General features: G+C 34.3%; 1 protein-coding gene across 5 annotated transcripts in view; it reads right to left on the bottom strand.

Moving 5' to 3' along the window:
* LOC100264991 (protein MANNAN SYNTHESIS-RELATED 2) overlaps positions 1–12,100 on the bottom strand; it is a 31,810-nt gene that overhangs the window by 15,801 nt on the left and 3,909 nt on the right. For all 5 annotated transcript variants that reach the window (XR_009466920.1, XR_009466921.1, XM_010658572.3 and 2 more), the window contains exon 3: positions 11,887–12,078. The gene's annotated coding sequence lies outside the window, so the exon portion shown is untranslated. The remainder of the gene's footprint in view (positions 1–11,886; positions 12,079–12,100) is intronic.

The following is a 12,100-nucleotide window of genomic DNA, read 5'->3' as shown; positions in this document are numbered from 1 at the left end:
AAGTTTTCATTGTGATGTGTGTGAATTCGCTAAACACCATCATGTGTCATTCCCTTCAAGGAATAATATATGTTTTATTCCATTTACCCTAATCCACACTAATGTTTGGGGGGCCTACTCGAATTCAAAGCATTGTTGGGGTAAAATAGTTTGTATCTTTTATTGATGATTCCACAAGGGTTACATAGGTATTTCTTATGAAACACAAATCTGATGTTAGCACTATTTTTCCTGTTTCCATAAAATGGTAAAAACCCAATTTGATGCCAAAATCCAAAAGTGGGATCCGATAATGGAAGAGAGTACTTCAACCAATGTCTATCATCATATTTTGAAAAAGAAGGAATTGTTCATCAATCCTCTTGTATGGATACACCACAACAAAATTGGGTAGCTGAATGGAAAAATAGACATTTGTTAGAGGTGACTAGAGCCTTGATTTTTCAAATGAATATTCCAAAGGTATATTTGGGGAGGCTATTTTAACTGCTGCTCATCTTATCAATGGATCTGTAGACCCCCCCAAGGAGCTAGGGGACTTTTCTTTTATTATTGCTTTGCTGTTTTTCCAGACGGCTCTCAAGTGGGCTGCTTTCAGGCGGCTGATGGGAGGTTGGCTCGGGCAGAGAAGTGCGGCTGATGGGAGAGGCAGCAGGGAGGCTTGCGGGAGAAGCCAAAGGAAGCTAAAAAGAAAAGAAAAAAAGGGAAGAAGGGGGATCTGCGGAGGGGGGCTTGTCTTCAGGCAGGGGATCAGAGAACAGGGAGAGGAAGGGAGCTGGAGTCTTCCCTGTTTTGGAGTAACAAAAGGCGTGAGAAGCTGACCAAGCTGTGAGAAACCTAGGTATGACCGTCATGGATCTTTTGTTTCTTTTCGTCGGCATGTAGTCTCTTTCTCTTTTCTTGGTATTTGATGTGGATTGCTTGATTAGGGGCTTAGTTCCATGGTTTCTGTTTGGTTTATTGTTATTATCTCCTTCGTTTTCTTTGGGGTGACTCGAGAGCAACACGACTCTGTTTTAGCTTCATTATCATCATGTGGGAGTTTTGTTTTTGCTTTCATTTCCATGGGATGCACTTAGTTCATATCTACTTCTAAGCTAGGGAACCAAAAACACAAAATGTGGCCTTCACCGGTTCATCTTGGTTTCATCCTCCATACTCTGTTTTTCTTGGTTGCTGTCCTCTGTTCTCTGTTGGTACTTTGGATGCGCGGCATTATATGCATCATTCGTTGATAATGTTGGAGACTAGTTCTTAGATGTTGACGGAACTTGGTACCTGAGCTTGTGAAAAGGGGAGAAGACTTGGTGGCTTCATGGGAATACCAACTCATGAGAATGGTGGCTCCATACAGAGAAGTTTTAATCGAGCAATGATGAATTTAAAGCAGCTGAGTTAGAAGCTTTTATTAGACCCATTAAGGATGTGAATATTGATCTTAAAAAAGGGATGGCAGCCTTGTCAAAGGAGTTCTCGTCGGATAAGGATTGGATTCTTAGAATTAGTGCGGACTTTGAAAATTTCTAGGGAGGCAGATAGAGGTGCAGATGGGGTGTGTGGTCGGTTTTTTTTTTCAAATTTTCAATCAGAACCAGGTTCTCGTCGGAAAAGATGGCATGTGACGACACGCCTGACTTCCCGCGTGCATGGCGTGCCGACTCCATCATCTCCGTGGTCGGTCTCCTCAGCGCCGTCGGCAGCGGCAACAGTAGCTGTGAGGACGATCCTCTCGCTGTGGAGGGCTGCGGCGTCCAGTCCCAGTCAGCACCAGCCATCCTCCAAGGCGCATGCAGTGGCCATCATTGCCCCATTTCCTAACTCCCAGCACTAAGAGTTTTATCTTTCTTTGTTTATTTTATTTTAGTCATTCACCTTTTCTTTGTTTCACGTGCTCAAATGACCCTATAAAATCCCTTAAATTTTCAAAGTCCTAGATTTACCAATCCATGCATTTGTTCTAAAAAAATATATATATATTTGTATTTATGTAGCATTTCCGAAATAACCTTCTCAAATTTAAATCTAAATTCAGTTCGTATAACTCCAATTCTTGATATTCAATTTTCCCGAACTCCAATATTATTTATTTATTTGCTTATTTATTTATCTATTCATTCGCTTATTATTATTTTTCAAGTTTTAGTCCTTTAAAATTCAATTCTCGTGATAATTTTCTAAGGTTTTAATTTTAAATGTAATTTTCCAATATTCAAATTCTTAAATTCAATGTTTCAAATTTTCTAATTTCCAAAATTTCTATCTTCGTAATTATTTATCGAATCATTATTATTTTTATTATTCCATTTATTTATTTATTTATTCACTCTTTCATTTATTTAAAATCTCATGTCTAAATAACTCTTCAAATTCTCAGTCTTAAAAATTCCACTATCCACATTCATCTGTTTAAACATTATTTTATCATTATCATTATTATTATTATTATTATTCCATATTTATTTAATTATTTCTTTTAAAAATTCAAATCAATAAGGCTCGGTTATTCAAAAATCTGACTTCCTAATTTATTTTTCAATTTCAAATATTCAACTATTTACTTTCATCTGTTTAGATATTATTCTTGTTATCATTATCATTATTCCATATTTATTCATTTAATTCTTTTAAAAATTCTAATCGTTCAAAGTCCAATTCTTCAAAAAACTTGACTTCCTAATTTAATTTTTAATCTCACAAATCTCACTATTCATTTTCTTTCATCCAAATATCGTTTTGATTAATTAGTAACGTTATTCTATATTTATTTATTTGTTTCTTTTAAAAATCTCAATATTTCAAAATTTAATTTTTAATCTCACAAATCTCACTATTCACTTTCATCCGTTCCAATATCGTTTAGATTAATTAGTAGCATTATCCCATACTTACCTATTTATTTCTCTTAAAAATCTTAATCATTAAAGTCTAATTCTTCAAAATTCTGATTTATAAATTTAGCTATCTGAAATTCCAATTGTCCTATCTCCGAACTTAATTTTCAGTTTCCCATGCTCCAATCCCCGTATTTATCCCGCTACCTATTATTATTATTATCACTATTATTTTATTCATTATTTTTTCTACCTTCGAATGATTTTCAAGATTGCCAACTTTTTTATAAATCGATTTTCATAATCTCTACTTCTCAAGTAACTTACAATTCTAATTTCTTTCAAAATTTAATTCCCAAAGCCTTAATTTTCGTAACTTAGTTTTCCTTAAAAATCCCGAACTTTCAAATAATTCCTCAAAATCCCAATTTCTTTCAAATATTTCTAAAATTCTCATTCTTAAATCTACTTCCTAAGAATCCAAATTTCGAATAATCTTTAAAATTCCAATTTTCAAATAACCTCTAAGACTCCAATTTTCAAATGAATTTCAAAAATCCAGTTTTCCTTCGAACAATTTTAATTTCCGTTTGGTGATGCATGTGATATGTTTCGTGCTCTATATTGTGCACTAACCTTATTTTTATGATAGCGCATTGCTCGTTTGTGGCCCAGGTACGCATCTACTCCTATTACATGTTTTGATTCCCATATGCGCTTAATCGATTTGAGTACCCATTGATTTTCCTATTGATTGCCACGTCAGCTTCATTTTATTAGTAGAGACCCGACTTTAGGGACTTAGAGGGGTGCTACGGTCTTTATCGTACCTTCCCGATAAGTAACCTGACCCCCGAACCCGATCCGGTTTTTCACATACCACCTTTTCCAAAACAAGGAGTCACACTTAGGGTTTTTTTCTTTCTTATTTTGTTTACCCTTTAAAAATAAAACAAAAATAAATGGCGACTCCATGTCATTTTTTCTTAATCAATAAAAATCATTTTTTCGAAATAAAAGTCGAGCTCACCATCGAGTGGAAAACGCATGAGCCGAAATGCGGGGTCCACAGGATCACCTTCTAAGGTGCTTGATTTCAAAGAAACCATAAATCTTCTCACTCAATTCTACCCACACTTTGATGGTTTTAGTCGAATAGCCCCAAAAATATTCAGGGGTGTGGTGTTTGTTCACATTCAGGCATATCATAAAACTAAATTGGATCCCCAAGCTCTTAAATGTATATTCATTGGTTATTCTCTAACAAAAAAGGGATACAAGTGTTATCATCCTAATTCCCAAAGGTTTTTTGAAACTATGGATGTCACCTTTAACAAACAACAACCTTTCTTCTCCCAATCTTATCTTCAAGGGGAGCCCCAATCTTATCTTCAAAGGGAGCCCTTTGTAGAAGATAAGGAATTTTTTCCTGATCTAACTCTTCCACATTCTAAAACCAATTCTTCACTTGAATCTTCACCCCACAATACTCTAGAATTTGTTCCTCCTGAGAACATAGAGAAGCTTGAGTCTATCATTCAAAGGAAAGAAGGGGAGAATCATTCAACGCCACTTAAAGTCTATTCAAGGAGGATGCAGCCAGCTCTAGAATCTCTACATGCCCCAACCATTCACCCTGATAAAGGTATTGAAAATCAAACAATCTCTACCCCTAATGACATTAGTAACCTTGATTTGCCTATTGTCCTTAGAAAAGAAAAAAGACAATGCACCCAACATCCACTTAGCAACTTTGTTTCTTTTGAAAACTTGTCATCCTCATATCAAGCATTTGTTTCCAGACTTAGCTCTATAAAAATACCTAAAAGTGTTCAAGAGGCACTTAGTGATGAGAATTGGAAGAAAGCTATGTTGGAAGAAATGAATGCATTGAAGAAAAATAATATTTGGGAACTTGTTAATCTTCCCAAGGGCAAGAGAAAGGTGGGGTGTAAATGGGTGTTCACTACGAAGCATAGAACAGATAGGACATTAGAGATATAAGGCAAGATTGGTAGCTAAGGGTTATACACAGACTTATGGGATAGATTACCAATAAACTTTTGCCCTGGTGGTAAAGATGAATATTTTTCATATTTTGTTATCTCTACCTACTAATTTTGATTGGCCCTTGCAACAATTCGATATAAAGAATGCTTTCTGGCATGGAGATTTGGAGGAAGAGGTCTATATGGAATTACCACCAAGATTTATGAAAGACTCTATGAGAAATAAAGTTTGCAAACTGAACAAAGCTCTTTATGATCTCAAACAATCGCCTAAGGCTTGGTTTGGGAGATTTGCTAAAGCAATGAAAAACATAGGTTATTGTCAAAGCCAAGGGGATCACACTCTCTTCATTAGACATTCAGAGAAGGGAAGGATAATAGCTCTCATAGTATAAGTTGATGACATCGTGGTAACAGGAGATGATTGGGAGGAAATGGAGAAACTAAAGAAGAAACTTGCAAATGAATTTAAAATTAAGGATCTTGGAAGGTTAAAATATTTCCTAGGAATTAAGGTTGTACATTCAAAGGAAGGAATGGTTATTTCACAGTAGAAGTATACACTTGACCTTCTCAAAGAAACAAGAATGTTGGGATGTAGACCAACTGACATGCCAATTGAGCCAAATCACAAACTTAATGGAGATAAAGAAGATGTGTCGATAGATCAAGAGAAATATCAATGACTAGTGGGAAAGTTGATCTACTTATCGCATACTAGACTAGACATAGCTTATGCGGTGAGTGTAGTGAGTCAGTTCATGCATAATCCCAAGGAGATACATATAGAAGTAATATTCAAAATTCTTCATTATTTAAAATCAACACCAAGGAAAGGCATTCAATTTCAAAAAGCAAGAGAAACTAGACTTGAAGCATATACAGATGTCGATTGGGTTGGATCAGTTATAGATCAAAGATCAACCTCTAGTTATTGCACTTTCTTAGGAGGTAACTTGGTAACTTGGAGGAGTAAAAAACAATTAATGGTAGCAAAATCAACTGTAGAAGCAAAATTTCAATCCATGGCACATGGAATATATGAACTTTGGATGAAAATCATACTCACCGACTTTAGGGCTAGGTGGGAGGGGTCAATGGGACTTTACTGTGATAACAAGTCAACCATTAGCATATCTCACAATCCAATTCAGCATGACCGCACTAAACATGTAGAGGTGGATCAACATTTCATCAAAGAAAAATTGGATAGTAGGCTAGTTTGCATCCCTTACATTTCCACAAAAAACCAATTGGTTGATATATTGATTAAGGGACTTACAACACGTTTATGTTGTAACATCACAAGCAAGTCGAGGATGAAAAACATTTATTCACCAACTTGAGAGGGAGTATTGGAAAATATAGACAAATTGTACGAAGACTTTCCAACTAAGAAATATTTTTGAATTTAGTTTTTCCTTATTAGTTTAGTTGACTAATTCTTTTTTGTAAATAAAGATATCCTAGGCTAGAAATTAGGTCCTTCCTTTTTTTCCATTTTTAACCTCTTACAATTTGTATATATTTGGTGTAATTCTATTGAAATAATTCAAAAGAGAAATTCTCAAAAATCCCAAAGTCAACAGTATTCATATTGGTTTTTGAATACCAAGTTTTCCACTACGATAGATTTAAGAACCTAAGATAGATTTTCATGCACCCTAACGATCTAAGGTTTGGAAATAGAGCAATCCAGGATTTCCCAACACTCTTGGCATTTTTGGAGGGGAAACTTTGTCAATGTTTAGAGATGGAAAGAGAAGGAAGAGAGAGCTAAGAATAAGGTTTTGCTTGGAAGAGAATTTGGATTGTTAAAAGGCAAGTGTTCACTTGTGCGCAAAATCCTTGGTAAGCTCACTTAGATTTCATTTTCCCCTTATCATTCTTGGTTCATTTCCGTTTTCTTTTGATTCTTGGGTTGGTTCATATATTGGGTGTGGATATTGAAGGCTACACACTTGATTGTTGGTTATTTGGTCCATTATTTATCGTTCTTCTTCTTTTCTTCATTTTATTCATCTTGATTGCTTGAGGGATTGTCTAATCTTTGATTAGATTTGTTGCACAGTGGTTTAGAGACTTTGATTAACTTGATTTTGGTCTCTTTTGGGTATTTTTACCCATCTTCAAGCCCATTGATCAATTCAAGAAATGAGGCTTTGTTTGGATTCGAAATCCTTGTTTTCCTTTTGATTTCTCTTTTGGGGATTTCGTTTTCCCCCTCCATTTTAATGATTTTGGAAGCCTTTTTGACTAATTTTAAAATAAATTTTGAGAGTCACAAAGTGTTTGTTTATTTTCCAAAAAGATTTTCCATAGAAAAGGTCTTTTGAAGCCTATTTTTGTCCTTTTGGGTTTTCTTTGCAAATTTGGTTGTAAAATCCATTTTCAAACCCTCCTTGGCTAAGATTTCAAGCATCTTTCAATGGCCAATTTTGTGGCCTAAGGTCAAGCCTTCTTTCATGGGCTTTGGTTTTATCATCATGCTTGAGAAAATGGTAATTGCTCTCATGGTTTTTGTGATTTTTGGAAAACTTTATCAAACTGGTTTTTAATGAACCATTCTTAGCCCTTTTGAATCCCTTTTCATGGTCAATTGCGGTTTGAGATTATGGTCATTTTGTGGTTACTAATAGTTGTCATGTTCATTGGTACATAGTACATGATTTGACATGAGAACATCCTTATCTATGGGTGTTTCTTTGTGAATTCTAGTCCTCTTTTTCATGTGTGAGTATTAATTTAGTCCTACATGCCTCTTACGAGCTTAAATCCACACTCATTTGAGGGTTGAAAGGAGTGTTAGCCATGTGGTTAATCCATGGCTCACTCCTTTGGTCTACATCACTCATTTTTCTAAATTATGATTTTCAGATTTTTATTTTTTTAATTTTTAGAACATGGACTAATCATGCAAATCTTAGTTCAATGAGATTATTTCCAACCCTCATGAGCTTCTTCCCATGATAATTGGAGGGTTGGGATGTGGATTAGATCATGGAAATTAATTTAGGCTTATGCAAAGCTCACATTCATTGATTTCCAAAATTCACTCATTTGCTACCCTGTTTTTGACCCATTAAGTGTTTTTTCAAATCTGGATTTTTTTTACTTGTCCTAAAATATTTTTTAGGTTTGGAATGTGTTTTAGACCACTTAATGCATCAAAGAATTTTTGTTTTGTTGAAAAATCTTTCTCCAAACTTGTTAAATAAATTGGTTTTTCCAAGTATCCAGATTCTGCCCTGTTTTTAACATTCGAAATGTTTTTGTAAATCAGTCCTAGCTCATGAGTTTTTAATTGTATTTTATATTTTCGTTGTATTCTAGACTTCTTGAATAATCTTGTGGGTTTTGGTTTCACTTAAAAATAATTTTCCAAACTTGTAAATTAATCCCATCTTTCAATGCTTGTGGTGTTGACCTAAATCTAGAGTTGCAATTTGTTATTTGAAATCTGGGATGCTTGGTGCATGTTTGAGCCTCATAGAAATTTTTAATGTATTCTAGACACTTTGAATATGTTGTGTAATTTTTGTTTTAATTTTATCTCACCCCTATGCTTGTCAAATAATTTCGTTTTTGCATGACTTGTTATTCTACCCTGTCTTTGAGCAATAAGATGTTCTTTGAAATCTATGATTAGGCTTTTGGATTGTATTTTAAACACCTTGAATGTGTTGTAGAATTTTGTTTTGATTTTATCTCATGTCTAACTATTTTATTTGGATTTATTTTGTAAGTATTTGCTTCCTATCTAGCTTCTGTATATCTTGTATAAACTTGCTAATTCAGCCCCTCTTGGCATGCTTTTAACTTCCTTTGACCCTTGATTTGCATTATAGAAATCTTATACATGTTAGACGTGCCTTTCTTTGTACCGTATCTCCCCTTTAGTTATTTTATTTAGATTTATTATGTGATTGCATGCCTTATTTTGGGCATTAATGAGATACCTTCCTTCCATCATTGTTTGATTCCTTTGATATGCATGCTATGCTTTGAGTGTTCTTTATCTTTGTTTTACATTACTATTGCCTTGTTGTATATTCATGTTGTTGTCTCTTGGTATCCATTAGTCAATTAGTCAATTAGTCAATTGTCTTAGTTCCTTCCACTTGTTTAGTAGAGACCTTTTTACGCTTAAAGGGGTGCTACCTTATGGCACCTTCCCAATAAGTAACCTGACCCCTGGACCTAAACTTGGTTTTCACAAACTTTGTCTTTCCTTCAAAAAGGAGTCACTTAAGGTTTTATTTCTTATTTTGTTTTCCCTTTAAAAATAAATAAAAATAAGTGACGACTTCAACTTAAAAAAAAAAAAATCAATTTTTCACTAAAAAACAAGTTTCGTCGTCAAGTAGGGACGCACATGAAAAATGTGGGTCTACATATACACACCAACAACCCTTATTTTAATTAAAAGATAATTTGATCAAGGCATTGCACTATGCAAGGAAGGCATCAATTCTCATAAGTAGTATTCATAAAATGACTTCATCGTTTTCATGGAATTTTTTTTTTTTTTTTTATCAGAAACGAAGAAGAATATATTAATATAAGAACAGATACAGGAGAGATAAAAGAAACAAGAGAAAGAGAAAAAACCAAGGGAAGGATGAGAGGTCCTTCCTACACAAATTGAACAAAGGAGAAAACTCCCAACAATAGAACTCTAAAAACAAAGAGAAGCCCCATCAATCTTCAAACTTTTGAAACGCAAACCCCAATCCAATTGAGTTGTAGAACATTTAGAGGAACTCCTCTAAAAGCTTCAGTACAAGAAGCCCATAGAGAAGAATAAAACCGAATCAAATCTCATACCATCTCTTCCGTTCTCCCTTTATCCTCAAAGATCCTATTGTTTCTCTCTTGCCACACCATCCAAATCAAAGTAAGGCAAGCAATTTGCCAAAGTGTCTTGCCTCTTAATGAGTTCCCCAAGCCTTTAAAAGTAATAACCAACATGTCCTCAAGACTCCTTGGAATTTTATGGAGGCATTGAATATCCAAGGGGGACCTTTACACCACCTTAGCTCATTTATGTTTGACTATGTCTATCATAGTTCTAAATAGAATTGCCTCTAAGTCTAAACACTCCCTGGAACTTAGCATAAACCAAATTTATCCATGAAATAATGATATCAAAATAATTTGCCTTTTCCATAACTTTTTCAAAAGCATGCAACAATTTGGAGCAAATAAACTCTAGACCCCCTGGAATCATAAGTCTGATACCATACTAGTTAAACAAAAGCTTAAGCTAATAAGGACTCAGTCAACAATGTTTATCAAACTAGAGGATAAATCTCAATAATGGATTACGCTAAGAAGGAAGGTGAATAGGTGTTTTTAAACAAATTGAAGAAGTCTCCCAACATATATTATCTTTTCTTAGTATTTCTCATAACCTTCTCTTCCAACTACTTTTCAAAAAAAAAAAAAAAATCACATACAAGTACGAATGTAACAACACTCTCTTAACAATTTATAAATGCAATTCACATGCAAATATGCAAATGTATTAACACTCTCCAACCTAAATTTAAGAATAATTAACTCATCAACATAGTTCTAATTAGTACTTGATGTCATAATCAAATTGAACAAAAAATTATTCAAGATTTCCAAAGGATAATTGAACTCATGTTATCTCAATTTTTATCCATCCAACATATATGTCCAAATATGAAATTTAGATCAATAAATGGAGATGAACAAAAAAGAAGAATAAGAGAAAGAGAGACAATAATACCAAATTTTAGCGTGGAAAATCTCCTAACGATTAAAAGCTTCCACTATGAACAATAACCAATTGAGTACAAAGTTTTACCTAGCTCAAGTCTATCTATCCTTCCCAGACTACTTAACTAGCACCTTTCAACTTCAGCATCACACCTTCTTTCGGAGCACACTTGGAATTCACACTAAACTCAATCTCGACCTCTTCTTCAATCCGCACAAGAAGAAAATGAGTTTAAATAAATGAGAAAATGAAAGATGAATGAATGCTATGAACCAACCCATTTTGAAGAAAATCCAATTGAAAAAATGATTAGGAAATCAAGGTAAGGAGGATTTTCTTGCAAAACCAAACATTTCCAATTTGGATTGAAGAAAGAGAGCTCAGAGGGAGTGAAAGACAATCGTTGTTGTTCCCCGTCCTAAACTGGAAACATTTGAGTTAAATATGAAAAGGAACCCTTGATCCAATGGCTGAAAAGAAGATCCAACAAAAAATGGATCGATCTTACTTAAATCTGGATCAACCTTGGAGCAAGGCACAAAAACACTTAATCAAAAAAACTCTTGCCCTAGCCTCCTCAAGTCTTTTAAAAAAATAGTTCCAGAAAAAAAAAGTAATTTAAAAACTCGATTAATTCACATTCACCTACACCCTTAACTACATACCTTGGCCTCTAAGCATTTTCAACATCTTGATCTTAATTAGGCAAGTAGTACGAAGAAGGATTTAGAAAATTTGAGTTAGGAAATACTTAAGAATTTTTGTCCAAAATTGTCAACCTAGCCAAACACTCACAAAACTACTAGTGTGCACCATTAATCTAAATGTTTTAGATGTAAGCATTGGTAAACAATCAACGACCACGAGATTTTAAAAGAGAACAAATGCAAAAACCACTGCTCCAAGAGCCATATTAGAAAAGTATGCAAAGCAACAGCAAGTGTAGAGAAGCAAAATATTGGAACCTCACAAATACATACACGTGTAGAAGGATTACTAAAAGTTTAACACTTCTACATTGCACTCATGCAGCTACACTCTACAAGTAATTGAACAAATTTAGCCTTATGACTATTGTATGATACATTTAACTATAGACATCTAACCAAAGTGAAAGATGTACAACTTGCAGAGAAAGATGGAAAAACTAAGAGAAGTGCCTATTTGCAGGATTTTTCACAGCTATATTCAGAATATACCTTATGTAAACTCAACAAAAACAGGAATAAGCAAAATGGTTTTTTCTAGATATGTAGGGAGAAATAAAACTGAAGTTAAGAGCAGAAGAAACTGTTACTTGTGCAGGAACAAGTATCTGGCTCTTTCCAGAAGCAATTCTCTTCCCAACGGCATTAGCATAGAACAGTCCAGAGACAGAAGGTACAAAGACATCACTTTGGGAACATATATAGAAGTCTATCACCTTTTCAAATTCATAATTCTCTGAACTGAGGAACTTGGCCTTTTTATCTGCTGGCATCACTCCTTCCTGTCATGGTTTCATAAATGCA

The sequence above is a fragment of the Vitis vinifera genome, chromosome 11 (genome assembly GCF_030704535.1).
Source record: "Vitis vinifera cultivar Pinot Noir 40024 chromosome 11, ASM3070453v1".
In the NCBI taxonomy this organism is placed as follows: Eukaryota; Viridiplantae; Streptophyta; class Magnoliopsida; order Vitales; family Vitaceae; genus Vitis; species Vitis vinifera.
Note: the sequence above shows the minus strand (reverse complement) of the source record. Positions and strands in the feature narration are given on the sequence as shown.